The sequence below is a fragment of the Furipterus horrens genome, unplaced genomic scaffold (assembly GCF_987537825.1).
Source record: "Furipterus horrens unplaced genomic scaffold, mFurHor1.1.pri manual_scaffold_4, whole genome shotgun sequence".
Taxonomy (NCBI): domain Eukaryota; kingdom Metazoa; phylum Chordata; class Mammalia; order Chiroptera; family Furipteridae; genus Furipterus; species Furipterus horrens.
This window is the reverse complement of record NW_028327174.1, coordinates 18,008,193-18,027,658: the sequence shown is the minus strand read 5'-3', so window position 1 is coordinate 18,027,658 and position 19,466 is coordinate 18,008,193. Positions and strand designations below refer to the sequence as shown.

Genomic DNA, 19,466 nt, shown 5'->3' with positions numbered 1-19,466 from the left:
GCTTCTTAAGAGTCTATCTGCACCGCCGAGAATGGCTGTGCAGTCCGACTCGGGAGTGACACGGTATCTGTCTCCTCCCGTGTTGAATCGACATCTTGCGATGACGCTGGAGTGTCCTCTCCAGTGGAGCTGAAGCTACAGAGCCTGGGCAGGGTGATATGGAGGGTCTGCTGTTGCCCATGCAGCAGACCCCCCCTCTCTTCGCAGCTGAAGGGTCCAAGGGAAAGACGGAGTCAATACAGCTTGGCTTCAGGTGCGCCGCAGGAGTTGCCGGTGTTGACTACAACGTCAAACCGCCTTAGGGACTCCGGCTCCGGATTTTCTGTCGGGGTTTACTCCCTTAGCCTTTCCCCTGAAGAGGTATGCCGCAAGGCAGCGGAGGTTTTTTGGAATCAGAGTTTTCCTTCTCTGATGTACCCTGACTGGAAGATCGAACCAGCGACACTTAGCTCGCAGGCCGACGCTCAATCCACTGAGCCAAACCAGCCAGGGGCAAAAAAATCTTTAAAGTCAGGCTAAAGCACCAAAAAGAAGGAAAGAATATATATATTCCAATTTAACTGTCCACAAATATTATCCAAAAAAGTGAGGAGACAACTTGACACTAGAAGAGAGAGGCTATCTGGGGTTCAAAGACACATTATAAAGGAAGGACCAAAGTATAAGAAAAAAGCTTGATGTGATACATTGTTAGCAGGTAAATTATATCCCCCCAAAACTCAAATATTGAAGTCCTAACACCTAGTACCTCTGAATGCGACCTTACTTGGAAATAGGGTGCTTGCAAATGTCATTTGTTAAATTAAAACAAGGTCATACTGAGGAAGGTATATCTTAATCCTAATGATTAGTGTCATATTTGGACACAGACACACACACGTGCAGAGAGAAGCTGGCGTGAAGAGGCACAGGGAGAAGACGGGCATCTACAAACCAAGGAGAGAGGCCTGGAGCAGATCCTTCCCTGACAGCCCTCAGAGGCAACGAGCCCGGCCAACAATGCTTGTCCTGAGTGGGGCAAGAGTGCTGGGACTTTACAGTCTCACACAGGCCAGTCTGTGGATGCACCTGTTCCTGGGATGGGGGTGGAAATGTGAGTAAGGTGATTCTGTTCAGCCACGGGAAATCTCTGAGAAGGGTTGGCAGCTGGAAAGAGTCAGCCAGCTATAATCTCGGCAGAGCTGGGGGATATTTCGTTCAGTCCTGGAGGGGGATCTTGGCTGGGCAATACAGTTTCCATGGCCTACGTCTTCCTCCCCCCAAAACCTTCTAGCAATGATACATTATTTATTTAGTCCCTTCTGTGTTTTCAGCATGTGCTTGGCTCTAGAAGCAATTCCACTCTTGTTGAAAACTGTCAGTTGATGAAAAGGGAGAGAAGCCAATCTAAATATTTGGTGAATGAGTTCTCAGGTTTTTATACTGAGATTCTCATACTTTTTCCCTTGGTCTTGAGAGATGGGTGAACCCTGTTACAGCTTTTCTTTCAAAATATTTTTTTGAGAACACATTTAATTCTATGCCAATACCAAATAAAAAATTTAAAATAGCTAGGGGGAAAAAAGATACTTCCTTCATTTGAAAAGAGGTTACTGCCAAAAACTTAAAACAAGTCTTGTCCTTTTTTACTTTCAATTACAATTGACATACAGTATTTTATTAGTTTTAGGTGTACAGCATAGCAATTAGATATTTACATAATTTACAAAATGATCTCCCCAATAAGTCTAGTACCCCCCAATACCATATATAGTTATTATAGTATTATTGACTATATTTTCTATGCTGTACTTTACATCCCCATGACTATTTTGTAACTTGTTCATTTTTTTAATTTTACTCTATTTTTTCACTTAACTGTTTATTATAGAACTTTTAAAACATACACAAACACAGAGAAAATAGATTATGAGCTCTATATACCTACCATTCATCTTCAACAACTATCAACATTTTGCCCATTTCCAAATATCATGCTGAAGAGTAAAATATCAGACCACATCACCATTAAAGTCAGAAACAAGATACAATGATGTCTACTTTGATGGTGAATAATTTTGTTCTAGAGTTACTGGTCAATACAAAAAGAAAAGAAAAATAAATAAATATGAATATTGGCAAAGTAGACATACGAGGTCTGTCCAGAAGGTATCCAACCATGTATTATGAAAAGTAGAGACATTTATTGAAGAAGGTAAAAGATACAAGAAACATTTTACATAGGATAATGATATCTTAGTTCCCTTCAAAGTAGGCACCTTGGGACTTCACACAGTTCTCCCAGTCTCCATCAGCTGCTCAACATATTTTCCTGAATCTCATCAATGGTCTGAAATCTCTTCCCTTTCAAAGGTGATTTTAGTTTTGGAAAAAGCCAGAAGTCACAGGGCACCAAATCTGAGCTGTAGAGGGGCTGAGTCACCTGGGTGATTTGATGTTTTGCCAAAAAAACTCTGCACAAGACGTGATGCATGAGCAGGCGCGTTGCCGTGATGATGCTGCCTGTCACCAGCTGCCCATAGCTGCGACCTTCTCAATCATCTGAATAATTTCTGTGGAGGAATGTTCAAGCTTAATGCAAAATCTGATGCAGATTCATTACTCTACTTGCTCAGTCATTTTGAATGCGACAGCCACACAGTACACATGCTCACTCAACAGCCTCTACTGCCCCCACGGACTAGTAAGGTGAAGTCATCATTGTTCATGCATGTGCATTCCAGTCCACTCTCCTTGGCTGCCAGGTTACATCGATGTCACGCAAAGCACTCTCATTATATTAACAATGGCTGGACTTCTTCAGGACAGACGTATGCATAGAATATCCACAGCAATCACATAATATCTATATGGATTAATTAAAATTTTCAGAAAGGTAGAAACAAGTTAACATGTAAAAAATCTACAGCTCCTCTATAATCAGCAGAAACTATTTTGAAAGTGTAATAGAGAAGAAAGCTTTATTAAATTCCTGTTAAACATTGAATTACTTAGGAAAAAAACTTAAGAGTATGAAATTTATTGACAATGACCATATAATTTTAATGGCCATAAAAGATATTCCTAGATAAAAGGTTCAATATCATACAGATGTTAATGCTCCACAAAATAAATAGTAAATGCAATACAATTTTAATCAAAAGCCCAATGGGATATTGGGCTAGCTAATTCTAAAGTTCATCTATGAGATGCATCAAAAAAGTCAAGGTTTTTTAGAAAAAGAACAACAAAAAAAGAACTCACCTTACCAGATATCAAAATGTACTATTTCCCATGCATCTCACATTGTACTCGATACATCTTATTTAATACTCACTGGAATGCTATCAGGTAGGTATCACTGCATCCAGTTTACAGATGAGAAATCTGAGGTTCATAGAATTTGAGTAGCTTGCCTGAGGTCAAATAGTGGCAGAGCCAGGGTTGTAACAGACATTCCTGACTTCAAAGATCAAGTTCTTTGTCTTGCACCATTTATAGGCATTCTTCCCCTTCCTGTATTTCTACATTTTTTTAAGCCTTTACACAGCATAGTAAAGAGATTAGGAGTGAAAGCTCCTTGTTTGGCAAGCTGAAAAAAGTTACTTAATACCTACTTATATGATCTGGAACAAGTTACTTAATTTCTTCAAGTCTCAGTTTCCCCCTCTGTAAAATAAGAATTTTAATAGTAACACCTACCTCAGAGATTTTGGGACTGATTAAATGAGATAGCATTTAACACGGTGCCTACCCATTGGCTGGTACAAAATAGACATTAGCTGTGTTATTCCCACTCCAGGTCACCCTGCTGGCACCAGCCAAGCCGGCTTAGGAAACCATTCTATAGTATTTCCAGGGGTCCAAATCAAATTACAAAATTTCTCTGAAATTTTTTAAATACATACTCTCTGACAGTGTCTGGAGTTTTTTCCCCAAACTTTTATAAACTCCAAAATAATGGGGTTGAAAAGAGGGAGAAATAAAGGCCAACGTAGCTCATAACATGCATGATAAAACACAGCATAGACCTGGCTGCTGCGGCTCAGTGGATTGAGCTTCGGCCTGCGAGCCAAGTGTCGCTGGTTCGATTCCCAGTCAGGGCACATGACTAGGTTGCACGTCAGGTCCCCACTTGGGGGCGGGAGGGAGAGGCAACCACACAGTGATGTTTCTCTCCCTCTCTTTCTCCTTTCCACTCTCTCTAAAAATAAATAAATAAACAAACAAACACAGCATTGAAAGTTGATTCAGCTATGATTCATCTAGTGCTATCTGCCTCAGTTCCTACTGCGTTACCACAACTCACTCCCCGTATTGCTCAGCCCTGTATATTTATCACCCACAGCTCACATTTGAGGGCACCGATTACAGAATGTTCTTTTGTGCATCAGCCCAGCAGCCTCCAGCCTCCCACCCCACCCTCACTACCTGAAATTGGTTCAGCAAACTAAGCTCTCCAGTATTTCAATACTGAGGGAAAAAGAACTCATCCCATATGAGTTCTATGAGATATTTATTACTGTCCCCATTTTACTGCTGAGGAAGATGGGCCACTATTTATATTTTACCCCAAGCCACAGAGTTGATAGGGCATGGAGATAAGAGTTGACCCAGATCACCCACAATGCTGCTCCAGGTACAAGGAGTCTGTTGCAAACACAATGCTCCTCAAACTGGTCCCCAATCCAAATGCCACCCACCAGTTTTGCAATATTGTCCTACTTCTTGTGGGATTATTTCCTTAATTTTTTTTCTTAAATCAATGGACTTTTTGAGACCTAAATTAATTAGGGAAGGTCAGGCTAAATAGTAACAGCTGTGAAATCTCAGGTTTTGTAGAACACATTTTTAAGTGTATCCATTTCCTAGGACTGCCGTAGCAAAATACTACAGACTGGGTAGGTTAAAACCACAGAAATTTATTGTTTCACATTCAGGAGACCAGAAGTTCAAAATAAAGGTGTCAGAAGGGTTGGTTCCTTCTGCAGGAAAAACTGCTCCACACCCTTCTCCTAGTTTCTTGATATTCCTTGGCTTCTACACACATCATTCCAATCTCTACCTCCATATTCACATGACCATTTTTTTCTCTCTCTGTTTCTGTGCCCAAATCTCCTCCTCCTTTCTCTTATCAAGACACCAGTCATTGGAGTCAAGGCCCATCCTAATCTAAGATCATTTCATCTCGAGATCTTTGATTACATCTGCAAGGACCCTATTTCCAAATAAGGTCACATTCTGAGATTCTGGGTGGACATGAATTTTGAAAGGGACATTATTCAATCCACTACAACCACTAAATAATGATCACAATTTTTTGGAAAGTTTATCCATGCACAACTTAAAATCATCTTGCATCATGGTAGTGATTTGCAAAGTACACTAGAAAGACAGTGGTGTACACATCTGGAGGCCCTTGGGTACCTCTCCTAGTTCTGAAGGCAGCAAATTTTATAGTCAAGGTGGTTATACTTCCATTACTGCATCTTGGTAAGTTGAGAAGTTGGCCCCCTAGACAGAGACCATTCTTTGGTTTTGATAGTTTAGAAAATGTTATAACAGATTGTTTCGAGTGCTATTTCAAGAGGGTAGATGAACACAAACTTATTGTATGATTCATTCTTTTCTGAAATCAGTAGCTGTGCAAGTACAGACAGGTCTCTGAGGGGTTGTATTTGGGGATTTACTGTCTCTTCTCCATAAAGACAACCAAAGGATCCTAAGGTGGATTTACAATTTAAAAGAAGCTGTGAGGTAATGCTGGACATTACGAAACTCCATTTTGAGGCCAAAGGCAGGATTCCAGAAAGCACTGTAAACAAGAACCCAGAGTAAGCCCAAATTTTCAGTTCAGAGAAGGATAGAAGAGAAAATTATTCTCAGCAGCCTTTATGTGACCTAGATTTCCATATGAATCACAGGTTGAATAAACTTAAGTTTTTCTATCTGAGATAATATCCAGAAGCCCTTAGTCTTCTAAATGCATTTAGACTTCAGCTTTTTCTAGAAACATGCACTCAATAATGGGAATTAAAGATCTCAGGGAAGACATTTCTATTGATCATTCTTTTCTATTTAGATGCTTTTTTTGCTCCAAAATATTAAAGATTACCATTTATCAAAACCATATAAGGGGGAAGTGTCATAAATAAAAAATTATCAGATGGTGAAGATCAATTACTGCATGGGCTCCATGCAAAATATTATAAAAGATGCATAAGAGCAGATGCTGTGCTTGGAAACATCTCAACAAGAACATTTCCGTAAACACATATGGTGTAGGAGCTTTCACATCCATACCACCTCTGTGTTTATACTGACTTAAATAATTCAAGATGGTGTAACTGCTTACAGAAATGTGACAAAATGCTTTAGATAAATTGGGCTGTTCCATGATAAATAAACTAAATGAAAGAAATGACAACATCAATGGTGGCCTTGTAGTATAGTTTGATATCGGGTATAATGATCACTCCTACTTTGTTCTTCTTTCTCAAGATTGCTGAGGCTACTTGGGGTCGTTTTTGGTTCCATATAAAGTTTTGAAATATTTTCTAGATCTGTGAAATATGCTGTTGGTATTTTAATAAGAATTGTGTTGAATCTATTGATAACTTTGGGTAGTGTGGACATTTTCATGATGTTAGGTCTTCCCATCCATGAACACGGTATATACTTCCACTTAGTTGTATCTTCCTTAAGTTCTTTCTCCAGTGTTCTATAGTTTTCTGAGTACAGGTCTTTTACCTCCATGGTTAAATTTATTTCTAGGTACTTTATTTTTCTTGTTGCTATAGTAAGTGAAAATTTTTTCCTAGTTTCTCTTTCTGACACTTCATTGTTGGTGTACAAAAATGCCTTTGATTTCTGAATATTGACTTTGTATCCTGCTATTTTGCCAAATTCACTTATTAGGTCGAGTAGTTTTTTGGTGGAGACTATAGGGCTTTCTATGTACACTATCATGTCACCTGTGAATAGTAACAGTTTTACTTACTCCTTTCCAATGTGGATGCCTTTAATTTATTTTTCTTGTCTGATCACTGTGACTACAACTTCCTACACACTATGTTGAATAAGAGTGGTGAAAGTGGATACTCCTGTCTCATTCCTGATCTTGGGGGAAAGCTTTTAGTTTTTTGCCTGTTGAGTATAATGTTGGCTGTAGGTTTCTTGTACCTGGCTTTTATTACGTTGAGGCATGCTCCCTCTATCCCTAATTTGCTGAGTGTTTTTAGCACAAATGGGCACTGAATTTTATCAAATGCTTTTTGATATGATAATGTGGTTTTTGTCCTTCATTTTGTTTATGTGGTGGATTACGCTTATAGATTTGTGGATATTGTACCATCCTTGCATCCCTGGGATGAATCCCACTTGATCATGGGTATGATCTTTTTAATGTATTGCTGAATCTGGATTGCCAATATTTTGTTGAGGATTTTAACATCTATGGTCATCAGAGATGTTAGCCTGTAGTTTTCTTTCTCTGTTGTGTCTTTATCTGATTTTGGAATTAGGATGATACTGGTCTTGTTAAAAGAGTTTGGGAGTCTTCCTTCTTGTTAAATTTTTTGCAATAATATGAGAAGCATAGAAGGTAGTTCTTCGTGAACTATTTGGTAAAATTCACCTATACAGCCATATGATCCAGGGCTTTTGTGTGCCAGGAGTTTTTTGATGGCCCATAGATATAAGAAAAGATGCTCAACATCACTAGCCATCAGAGAGATGCAAATTCAAACCACAATGAGATACCACCTCACACTGATCACAACAGCCTTCATTAATAATATCAACAAACAATAAGTGCTGGTGAGGATGTGGAGAAAAGGGACCCCATTTGCACTGTTCGTGGGAATGAAGACTGGTACAGCCACTGTGGAAAACAGTATGGAATTTCCTCAAAAAACTAAACATGGAGCTACCTTTTGATCCAGCAATTTCACTTTTGGGATTCTATCATAAGAATTTCAATTCAAAAGAACTTATGCACCCCTCTGTTTATAACAGCTCTATATACAGTAGCCAAGTGCTGAAAACAAGTGCCCATCAGTAGAAGAGTGGATCAAAAACCTGTGGTACCTTTACACAATGGAATACTACACAGCAGATAAAAAGAAGGAGCTCCTACCTTTTACAACAGCATGGATGGACCTGGGGAGTATTATGCTAAGGGAAATAAGCCAGTCAGTAAAAGATAAATACCATATGATCTCACCTATAAGAGGAATCTAATGAACAAAATAAACTAATGAGCAAAATAGAACCACAAGCATGGAAACATGGAACAGACTGACAGTGACCAGAGGGGAGGGGGGAGGGGGATAATGGTGGAAAGAAGGGGAAGGGACTAGTCAATAAACATGTATAAAAGACCCATGGTCATAGACAACAGTGTGGGAACTGACTGCAGGAACAGGGAATGGGATGGGCTAAGGAGAGCAAAGGAGGAAAAAAATAGGACAACTGTAATAGAATAACAATAAAAATGAAAGATATATATATATATATATATATATATATATAACATTAAATGAATAAAGGTCAAAAGAGTGAAAAAAATGACAACAGCAACAACTGTTACAGTCAAATGAGTGGCAGAGGGAGACATGTCTCATCTGCTAACTCAGCAGTCTTGGGCATGGTCCTATAATATTGTCAGGTGTTTCAATATCAGAAGAGACACTATGTTAGCACAGGAAGAGGAAAGTCCTTGGAATTCTATGGGTCCTTTCCACTATCTCGGAAGAGAAGCCTTTGAAACTGTGGGAAAGGGCCCATAGAGCCTAGAGGAAGAAGCCAATTAGCACCTTTGGGTACTAGAAAGTCCTGGAAAACTGGCACTGCCTTTACCTGTCAGTCAAAATGTAACTCCCTTACCCCCATCCCACCAACTATATTAGTCCTCAGGACCAAGGACTCACCCTCTTGGCTCTCATGGTGCTCTTGGCCCTCATGGCGTGCTTGGTGCTGTCGGCCCTCTGGCCGCCCTAGGGCGAGCTTGCCACCCCAGCGTTTGGCCGCCCTTGCTTTTGCTCTGTCATTCACTAATAAACTTTGCGTGCACACTAATAGGCTCGCTGATCTGTAATTCTTTACTGTATCAACAAGAAGAGCCAGGGTTTCTGGACTTCCGGCCAAGATGGAGGCTTAGACGGACACGCTAGGTCTCCCTCTACAACTAGAGAGGAATACAACTACTTCAAAACAAAGGATAACTAGAAATTCCAGAAAATAAAACTACACGGAAGCCCAACATATGAAGTTATAAACCAGCGGTGCCATTTGGGCAGGTAAGAGTTAAAGAGGGCAGCGCTGTTTGCGGTTGCACCTGGAGCGGAGGGGCGGCGAAAAAGCCCGGCGGCAGTCAAGCCCCTGGCAATGCGCGACCCCAGCGCTGGGGAAAGCAGCCACCGCATCGCCTTGAACAGTGAGGCCCAGGGGGGCGGGAGGACGGATCCCGGTCTCCTAGCGGAATAACTGTGTGAATCCACCTTGGACCCCCGCCCCCAAAGAAAGCACCACAGGGCTGCGAAATAGGTCGCGGACAGGCGCCGGTCGCTGAATTGTGACGCGTACACAGGCACTGCCCCCGAGAGCCAGCCCAAGAAAACAAAACGCATCTGTCAAAATGAGGCAGACAACTATAGAAATCCCGGTGACACAGCTCACCAGGCAACAGATAGAGAACCTGACAGATGAACAGATAAGAAACCTGTCAGAGGCTCAGTTCTGGGCCATTGTTATCAGGTGGCTTACAGAATTCACAAAAGAGCAGGAAAAAGATAAGAAAGAAGCGAAAAACATTCATAACGAAAGGAACAAAACCACATACGAGACAGATGGTGAGGAAAAAAAATCCAGAGTTCATTTCAACAAACTGGAATATGGAGAAGGAACAAGCAGTCAACCAAGGCAGAGAGAGGAAATGGGAAGCAACAATGAGAGGATCAGAAACCTCTGGGACAGCTATAAAAGGCCCAACATAAGAATCATTGGTTTGCCAGAGAGTGAGGAAGATGAACTAGAACTTGAAAAATTGAGTGAAAATATAATAAAGGAGAACTTCCCAGACTTGGGGAAGGGAATACACTTGCAGGTCCAGGAAGCAAGGAGAGTTCCCAAGAGACTGGACCCAGGGAGAACCACTCCAAGACACATTATAATCAAAATGTCAAAAATTAAAGATAAAGAGAGAATCTTAAAAGCAGCAAGAGAGAAGAAAAGAATTATGTACAAAGGGGTCCCAATTAGACTATCAGCTGACTTCTCAAGGGAGACCCTACAGGCAAGAAGGGACTGGCAAGAAATATTCAAAGTAATGAAAATCCAAAACCTACAACCACGAATACTCTATCCAGCGAAACTGTCATTCAGAATAGAAGGACAGAGAAAGTGTTTCCAGGACAAAATAAAACTGAAAGAGTTCATTAGATCCAAACCACTGTTATATGAGATGTTAAAGGGACTGGTTTAAAAAACAGAAGCTAAGGAGATGAAACAAAGGCAAACTAAACAGGCAACGAGAGTGGAAAAGGAACTGTGGGTACGGGAAGCATATTGGGGGGAGGTCAACAGGGAGGGGGAGTGGGGAGAGGGAGGGAGATGATATAGGAATTGGGGATCATGGTAGGAGGGAATGAAATAGACGGAGAGAGGTTGGGAGGAACTGTATGCACAACTAATGGACATAATCTAAAAGGGGGGGGACAACTGGAGGGAGGGGGGCCACCGGGTGGAGGGGAGCAGAGGGAAGGGAAATTGGCACAAATGTAATATTTTAATCAATAAAACACATTAAATTTAAAAAAAAAAAAAAAAGAAAAAAAAAAAAGAAGAGCCAGGGTTTCTCCGATAACACAAAAACAACAAAACCCGTTTAGACAAAGGAGGTGAGGAAGGTCTCAAAACCAAAAGTTTTACTGTTTCTTGGCAAAAACTCAAAACACAAGATGTTACTAACCTGTACCTTGTGTTTTCCACCAACAAATATAACTTAAAGAAAAGACCCAAAACTTTCATATATAAATGATTGCTGGCCTTCAAACAGTATTTTTTTTTTAACTTTTCAATTAGTTTATAGTCCATATTGTTTTGTTTTAGTTTCAGGTATACAGCATAGTGGTTAAACAATCATATACTTTACCATGTGGTTCCCCCAATATTTCAGGTTCCCACCTGGCAAGATACATAGTTATTACAATATTATTCACTATATTCCCTGTGCTGTACTTTCCATCCCTGTGACTATTCTGTAACTGCCAATTTGTACTTCTTAATCCCTTCACCTTTTTCACCCAGCCTCCACTTCAAACAGTAGCTGTCATTATATGACTCAGTATCACCCCAAACCATTGCTGACACATTGAACTTTGTAAAACTTTTCTGCAGAATCTCTTCAAAGACTGCCTACTCACCTCACCAGAAAATGTGTTCCTTTACTTTTTAATCACTCTTAGGTTTTAACGATGTGCATTGCCCAAATGAACAGGAAGGCCTTACAGGGTCAAGGTTGAGCAACTCCAAATGAAAATGTATTGCTTTCTAGAAACACATTTTTAACAGGAGATCAAGGCAGCTTTCCAATATGCTTTTAGAGCAGTGGTTCTCAACCTTCCTAATACCACGACCCTTGAATACAGTTCCTCATGTTGTCGTGACCCCCAACCATAAAATGATTTTCGTTGCTACTTCATAACTGTAATTTTGCTACCGTTATGAATCGTAATGTAAATATCTGATATGCAGGATGTATTTTCATTGTTACAAATTGAATATAATTAAAACATAGTGATTAATCACAAAAATAATATGTAATTATATATGTGTTTTCCAATGGTCTTAGGCAACCCCTGTGAAAGGGTCGTTTGACCCCCCCAAAGGGGTCGTGACCCACAGGTTGAGAACCGCTGTTCTGAGGGAAAGGAGTGGGGGTGGGGGAGGGGAGCAGGGCCTGCAGGAGGAAAAGCTGGAGAATGAGACAGAAACTGTGGTATTATTTACTCGACTCCCCTTTTAGGAATTCAAAGCAGGTATCAGCATAGTAAAAGCTGTATGAGAACACTGAAGGAAAGAAACCTGTTTAACTTGGTTGAACATATCCTTTCTCAAACTGACTTATCTGCAGATCCCCTTCTTCATATTACAACCGTTAACATCCCAGTTCTCCAGGATGTGTTTTGGAGAATGTAGTAGCCTAGGAGAGCTCCCAGGTGGCCCCCAGTGATTCTTAACCTCCTGGGATTCCCACTCCTGGGTAATCCCCTCCCACCCTGACAGAGCTGATTTGTATAAGGAAAACGATATTGCAAAAATGATAAGAGTGTGACTTTTGAGGTTAGGCCCTCAAAGACACTGTGACTTTCCCTTTGTACTCTTTGGGACTGCTCATCCTGGGAAAAGCCAGCCCCAATGTCATGAGGACACTCCAGCTGTCAGGGGAGGAACTGAGTGCCACATGAGTGAGCCAGTGAGGATGTCAACGTTAATCCTGCAGCCTAGTCAGGCCCCAGGTAATGAACTCCTGCCCCAGCTGACAGCTGGACTGCAAATTCAGGAGAAACCCTGAGCCAGAACCACTCAGCTGAGCCAGTCCTGAATTTCAAACCACAGAGATCACATGAGATCATGAATTCTTATTGTCACTTTAAGTCACTAAGTTTGGAGGTAACTTGTTATGCAGTAATAGATGACTAGTACTGGGAATATTAAAGTATTTGGTATACAGTATTCCCTCACTTACTGTGGGTATTACATTCTAGATCTCCCTCCTCCCCCCACCCCCCAGTGATAGGTGAAAATCTGCGAAGTAGGAACCTTACATTTATTTTAGTATTTATATATATTTTAAAGCTTTATAAGCCCTTCCCACACACTTATAAACCGTTCCCAGTCCCTTATTAACCTTTCCCACTCCCTTATTAACCTTTTCCATGCTTTTATAAACACTACTTACGTTCTTAAACATATTCTACACTCTTAAACCTACGTACCTTTAACAACATACGTATACAATACCACAAAATCCCGCAATATAGTGAAAAATCCACGATAAATAATTAAATATAATATTTTTAAAAATCCCGCGATAAGTAAACCGCGATATACAGAGGGACTACTACAATCACTTTGGTTGTCACTTAACCATCATAAAGCTGTAATGTAAAATATGTTTTTACACTATTCTACTTCTCTAGAAGGGTAAGCAATGTACTCACACCTAAAGCCAAACCAATTAGGGTCATTCCTCAGGATTTTTGTAACTGAAGTTACACAAAGAGAGTTAGTCTCTGGGGGTGAAACCAAGATATATGAGACTCGGGAGCTGCCAGAACAAAACCAAGATTGAGAGAAAAAAAAATCTAGTACCATTAAAGGCTCCGGATCCAGTGACTCCTGATACCAGTAAGTTCCTTTTTTGCCTAAATTGCTTTACATTGTGTTTCTCAGCCTCGCTTCCAAAAGAATCTTAACTGATCCATCCCCACATAACTCCATGTGTCCCCAGCATAGCACTGGTTATGCTGAGCTATTGGCAGCCACCTTGTACTCATAAGGATAGGCAGGCTTTGGACGAAGCTCTCACCATGAAAGGCAGACCTGCAAAATGGAAATGAACTAAGTTCTGGATGATATCAACAAGCTCCTAGGTCAAACTAACCCCAAAGGCCATTGCAGCTCTGGACTTTGCAGAGGTATAAGCCAATAAACTCTTTGACAGGCTAGATAAGTTTGAGTACAGTTTTCTGGTACTGAACACCTCAAAGATCTAAACCAATACACAAGAGCTAACTAGCCAGAGTGCCACATGCTACAGCCTGCATGGATAAGGGTCCCCTGTGAACACCTGAAACCACAGATAGCAACAAACCCTATATAAACATTTTTCCTACATAGACACACCTAAGATAAAGTTTAATTTATAAATTAAGCACAGTAAGAGATTGACAACAATAACTAATAATGAAACAGAACGATTATAACAATATACTCTATTAAAAGTTATATGAACGTGGTCTCTCTCTCACTCAAAATGTCTTCCTGTACTATACTCACCCTTCTTGTGATAGTGGGAGATGATAACATGCTAAGCCTATTCCTGAGACTGTGTAGCCAATCCTTACCTGCAGTAAGTGGCTTGGTGTCACTTGTTTCAGGGCATCCCTTGCTGAAGTCTTTGTACAGTCTCAATGCTTTCTGGCACAACACGCTGACATCAATCAGAACACATTTTCTGATCTAAGGCCATTTCCAGCTTAACTAAGCACTACAGCTCTGCGGCTGTAACTTTCACGGTTTAAGGTGCAACAAGAAGACGGGCACCAATTTGTTTTTCCTTCTTCACAATGTCACAGATAGAAGATTTGTTCTTACCACAGATTTTAGCAACCTCAGTATAAAATTCTTTTTTCTTTCCTTACTAAGTCAAGAGCTTTCACCTTTTCACTTAAAGGAAGCACTTTACAGCTTCTCTTGGGCATATGGCCAGCATTGCTACTCTTGCGCTTTGGTGCCATTATTAAGTAAAATAAGGACTATTTGAACACAAGACTGAGATATCATGACAGGGGAGCTGATAACCACGATGGCTACGAAGTGACAAATGGCAGAGGAGTGTATACTGAGTAGAGATGTGGGACAGTGCCAGTGATGCAAGATTTCATCACGCTACTCTGAACGCTTTGCAGTTTAAAACTTATGAATTGTTTATTTCTGGAATTTTCCATTTAATATTTTCAGACCTTGGTTGATCTCAGTTAACTGAAATCCAGGAAAGTGAATCCACGGATAAGAGGGGACTATTGGATGGGACAGTTTTCTACTGTAGAAAAGACTTTTCCTCAGTCCCTCAGCCCTGACCCTCAGTGCCTATAAACCAGATGGTTTTAAAGGGTGGACATGGAGTTGGCAGATGTATAAAATGGCTGAAATGTAGGTAACAATTCTAAAGCTTAGCAGCATTAAATGCCTTGCAAATTGAGCTGCACTGAAAATTTCCCCATCTATTATGCTTTAAGTGTGGTTTACGCATAAGCAAATAAAAATTTACTAGCTTAAGTTTAAATGTTGAAAACTGACAGAGGCTACTCCCTATTCTTGAACTACACAGAATTAGGAATTTCTTGGGGTTTTCCAGTTTATGAGATGAGAATTTTTAAGGGAGGAGAAAGATCTTCAACATCAGAAGAAAACAAAGAAAGACCCCGGGGTGGGGGTGGGGAGATGCATATGTCCTTCTGGTGAACTCTCTCCCCGAGCCCTGCATTGGATCCCTCCTGGGAATGTTCTATTTGCATTGGTCACAGCCTTTTGTAAAGCTGGCACCATGCAAGGCTGTACCTAGGCAGGGAGCACTTGAGGAGAGCGATTCTGTGTCTCACTGTGAGCCAGAGAGACTGGGCCAAGCTGTGGGATCCCAGACAGGCCCCTATCTCCAACCTCTTCTATTCTCCCAACTCTTCCATTTAATCTATAAGCATGCTCAAATTGCTTCCCATCCTTTGAGAGAGAGAAAGGAGAAAACCTTCCTTTACTGGATCTAATAGTGTCCCCCTAAAATTCATGTCTACTTATACCCTTATTTGGAAATAGAATCCTTGCATATATAATTAGTTAAATTAAGATGAGATCATACTGGACTAGGGTGAGCCCTACTCTAATGACTGGCATCCTTATAAGAGAAACCAGAGACCCAGAGGAGACACAGTGAGAATACCATGTGCCAACAGAGGCAGAGGGGTGTGTCCACAGGCATGGAATGCCAAGAATTGTCAGCAACCACCAAAAGCTGGTGGTTGAAGCTGGTAGAAGAAGCAAGGAATAATCCTCCCCTGGAGGCTTCATAGAGACCAGGCCCTGCTGAGACCTTAATTTTAGACTTTAAGCCTGTAGAACAATGCAAATAAATTTCTGTTGGTTTAAGTCACCCAGTTTGTGGTAATTTCTTACGGAAGCCTTAGGAAACTAATACACTTCCTGTTTTGTTGGTTTTCTTTTTGCTCATGTGAATTTTCTAATTTCTCTCCAATAAGCGTGGATTATTTGGACAACAAAAGCTTAAAAAGTCCAAACCCTTTCTTGATTCTGCATCCCCTTGCTCCTTTCCTTTCCAGCCAGGCTTCTCACAAAGGCTGTCTATGCTCACTGTCCACTTGATCTCCTCCCAAGACTTCCTCCATCTACCCACTGCATTCTGGCTTCTGCGCCCACAACCCTGATGAAACTGCCCTAGCAAAGGTTATCACTTGCTTCCATGCTCCCAAATCCCCCAGATGGTAACCTTTCTTATTGGCTCTCTCTGCCACATCTGTCAAACACTCTTGCCTTCTTAGAAAGCTCTCCCGCTAATGATGCGCATCATGAGTCTTTACAGCAATTAAAAACCATGGGTTAAATATATATGCCCCATAAAGAGACATGGGTGGGCCTTCTAACTTAATGTTTGTTGAGAAAAGTAAGAAATGGAAAGAGATTTCTTACACATTTACACAAAGTAAAAATATACACACAAATAAGCAGTATACATTCTTAAATACACACAAATGCATGAGAATGGGGACAGGAGTGGTAATGGAGGCAAAATGGAATAAACAAGCAAGCAGAGCAACGTCTCACAGAGACCCGTAAACTGTTCATGGTGGGCCATGAACTGGAGAATACAGTCAGCTCAACCCCTTACATCTGGGGCCGGCCACCTCTCTGCCCCTGAGAGAAAAAAAACGGCCCCATTCCCTGGGCTTCTATGATTCCACACTCATCCATTTTCTTCTTTCCTTTTTTCTTCCTATAAATATTGTAGTTCCCCAAGATTCTTCAGGGTTTCTTCTGTTCTTGCTCAGTCTCCCTGAGTGATATTATCCAAAATCAAGCCTGCAAATATCATCCAAAGATGATGAATGCCATATGTTTCTAAAGTCAGCATTCTCTCCTAAGTTCCATGCCCATAAATCCAACTTATTTATATGCCAGGAATGTATGTTCATTAATGTAGCAGAGCTAGGATGGGCTTCATGATCAAAATGCAGTCGCTTGGATTAGAGTCCAGTCAGTCCTACACAGGAAATTAAGAGTGTGGTGTGATGCGAGATGCAGAGTAAGGTTCTGTTTTCTTTTTTTAGCTGGTCTTTTTTGCTTACAAACTCTCAGGCAAGCTGGTAACATTGGGCTCAGTTAACTTGAACAGTCGCTGCTATCACAGATACATCCTAATATCTGAGCCATATTATAACAATAAAGCTAATTTCTTACTCATGTCACATATCAATGCAAGTGTAACTGGTGGGGTAATTATCCTCCATCAGTGATAGGGACTCAGGTTCCTTCCTGTGGCTTCACTATCTTTAAGTATGGTACCTAAGTTCAACCCTGGAGGTTGTCTCCAACCCAGCCATTAAGAAGGAGGAACTAGCACTGAAGATTGCCCTGGGCAGGTGTTTATGCAACAGGCCTGAAAGTGACAACCATCACCTCTCCTACATCCCACTGGACAAAACTCAGTATGTGATCACATCTCACTGTAGAGGAGCCTGGAAAACATGGTACAGGCATATGTGCCCAGAAAGAAGATGAAATGCATCAAGCAACACATAGAAGTGTCTCCCTCAGTGCTTTTCCTGCATTATCTCATTTAATCTTTCTACAATTGTTTTATTATCTCCATTTTACCGGTGAGAAAACTGAGACATAAAGGTAACAACTAGCCCAAAATGCTCAATGCCTTGAAGTATTATCTCCTTGCCAGGCTTAACAGTCAGGTTGCCAGTCAGACCTGCAAGATCTGATTGCCAAAATAAATTCTCTTATGTGGCAACTTGCTGCTGAAATCCTCAAAGATGGCATGAACGTCAGTTAGAAGGAACAGTGGACAGTCCAAGAGACACAGTTACCAATTTCTTTCTCTCACTCTCTCTTTTTCAGAGTTTAGAGTTTGAGCACCTTGGTGCACAACTAAATGGTACAGAATTCTCTTCTTGTGTAATAGTGTCTGTGTGCTATTTTGATGGTCTTAGTCTAGCAGCATATTCTTCTTCTTCTTTTTTTTTTTTTTACTTATTTATTTTTAGAGAGGGGGGAAGGTAGGGAGAGAAGCATCAGTGTATGGTTTCTTCTTGTGGACCCCCAACTGGGGACTTGGCCTGCAACGCAGGCATGTGCCCTGACTGGGAATCGAACTGGGGACCTTTTAGTTCATAGGCCAGCACTCAATCCACTGAGCCACACCAGCCAGGGCTACCAACATATTATTTATTTAAGATGTTAAAGCGCCCTTCTTTCCAAACCTATTGAAGAAAGATAAACGGTTCACCTAGCCAGCTAATAGCTGACATCTAAGCACTGTTCTATGCACTGACTTCGAATAAGTAGTTCTAGACTTTTGAAATAATGTGCTTGATTTGTGAACCTTTTTTAACTCCAGTAATGCCAAACTCAACAAAGTTCTTTACCTCCTGCTAAAAGTCTGAGCATTATGTTGGCATTATTCACAATTCTTCATACAAGACTTTCCATCAATAATCAATTGTGAGAATAGGCCAGAGTGCCCTTGTAGAGGAAAAGGAAAAAATGTAATATTTGTTTATTCTGTTCACGTGATCAGACATTGGAGTTAGCAGGCATCTGGAGGAGATGGAAGTAGTCTGTCGAAAATAAAATAATTTCCATTTTCAAACTTGAAGAGACTCAAACTATGTTTCCCTTTTCTTTCAGAGTTGTATTTGTATAGTCTCTTTTAGTAAAACTGAAAAATGGGTCATAGCTACTCCCACTGCTACAACACAGTGGAAAGGAGACAGTCCCTCCCCCACTGGAAAACAGAGGGCCTCTTTTGCAGTTAACAAAGGTATAAGGAATCTCAATGAAATTTTCCCTTAGGGGCCTACACTGTAAATATGGACACTAGACAATGGTCTCATTCAACTTTGTTTCCATAATGCTGCACATTTAAGAAGTTCATGGTATTAAAAACAATTGAATTATTTTAATCTTAGACCATTTCATTTTGTAATATCCAAACTTTAGTACTCTATATAAATGCAGTAGATTTATTCAGAATACTATTCCTTTATTACTGAGACAATAAAAATTGGATTGTGTTTTCACAGTTTCAGCAATTTGAGGTGGGAAAAATATTAATATACTGCAAGAAAATTATTTTAATATAATTTCCTGCAGTTGATTTTTATGATAAAAATGTTTCAGCTTTCTTCATTATATTTTTTAAAGATTTTATTTATTTGTTTTCTTAGAGAGAAGGGAGGGAAGGAGAAAGAGAGAAAAAGAAACACCAATGTGTAAGAGAAACATTGACTGGCTGCCTCTTGCATTTTCCCAACTGGGGACCAGCCCACAACCCAGGCACGTGCCCTTACTGGGAATCTAATTAGTGACCCTTCAGTTCACAGGCCAACACTCAATCCACTGAGCCACATCAGTCAAGGTTCAACTTTCCTTATTATTAAAACTTAGAAAAACAATCAGTGAAC

General features: G+C 40.5%; 1 long non-coding RNA gene across 2 annotated transcripts in view; it reads right to left on the bottom strand.

The window, feature by feature from the left end:
* Nucleotides 1-2,558: 2,558 nt before the first annotated feature.
* The window catches only part of LOC150011205 (uncharacterized), a 35,315-nt gene continuing 18,407 nt past the window's right edge, over nucleotides 2,559-19,466 (bottom strand). For both annotated transcript variants that reach the window (XR_016510648.1, XR_016510647.1), the window contains exon 3: nucleotides 2,559-2,845. This is a non-coding gene — a long non-coding RNA (uncharacterized LOC150011205). The remainder of the gene's footprint in view (nucleotides 2,846-19,466) is intronic.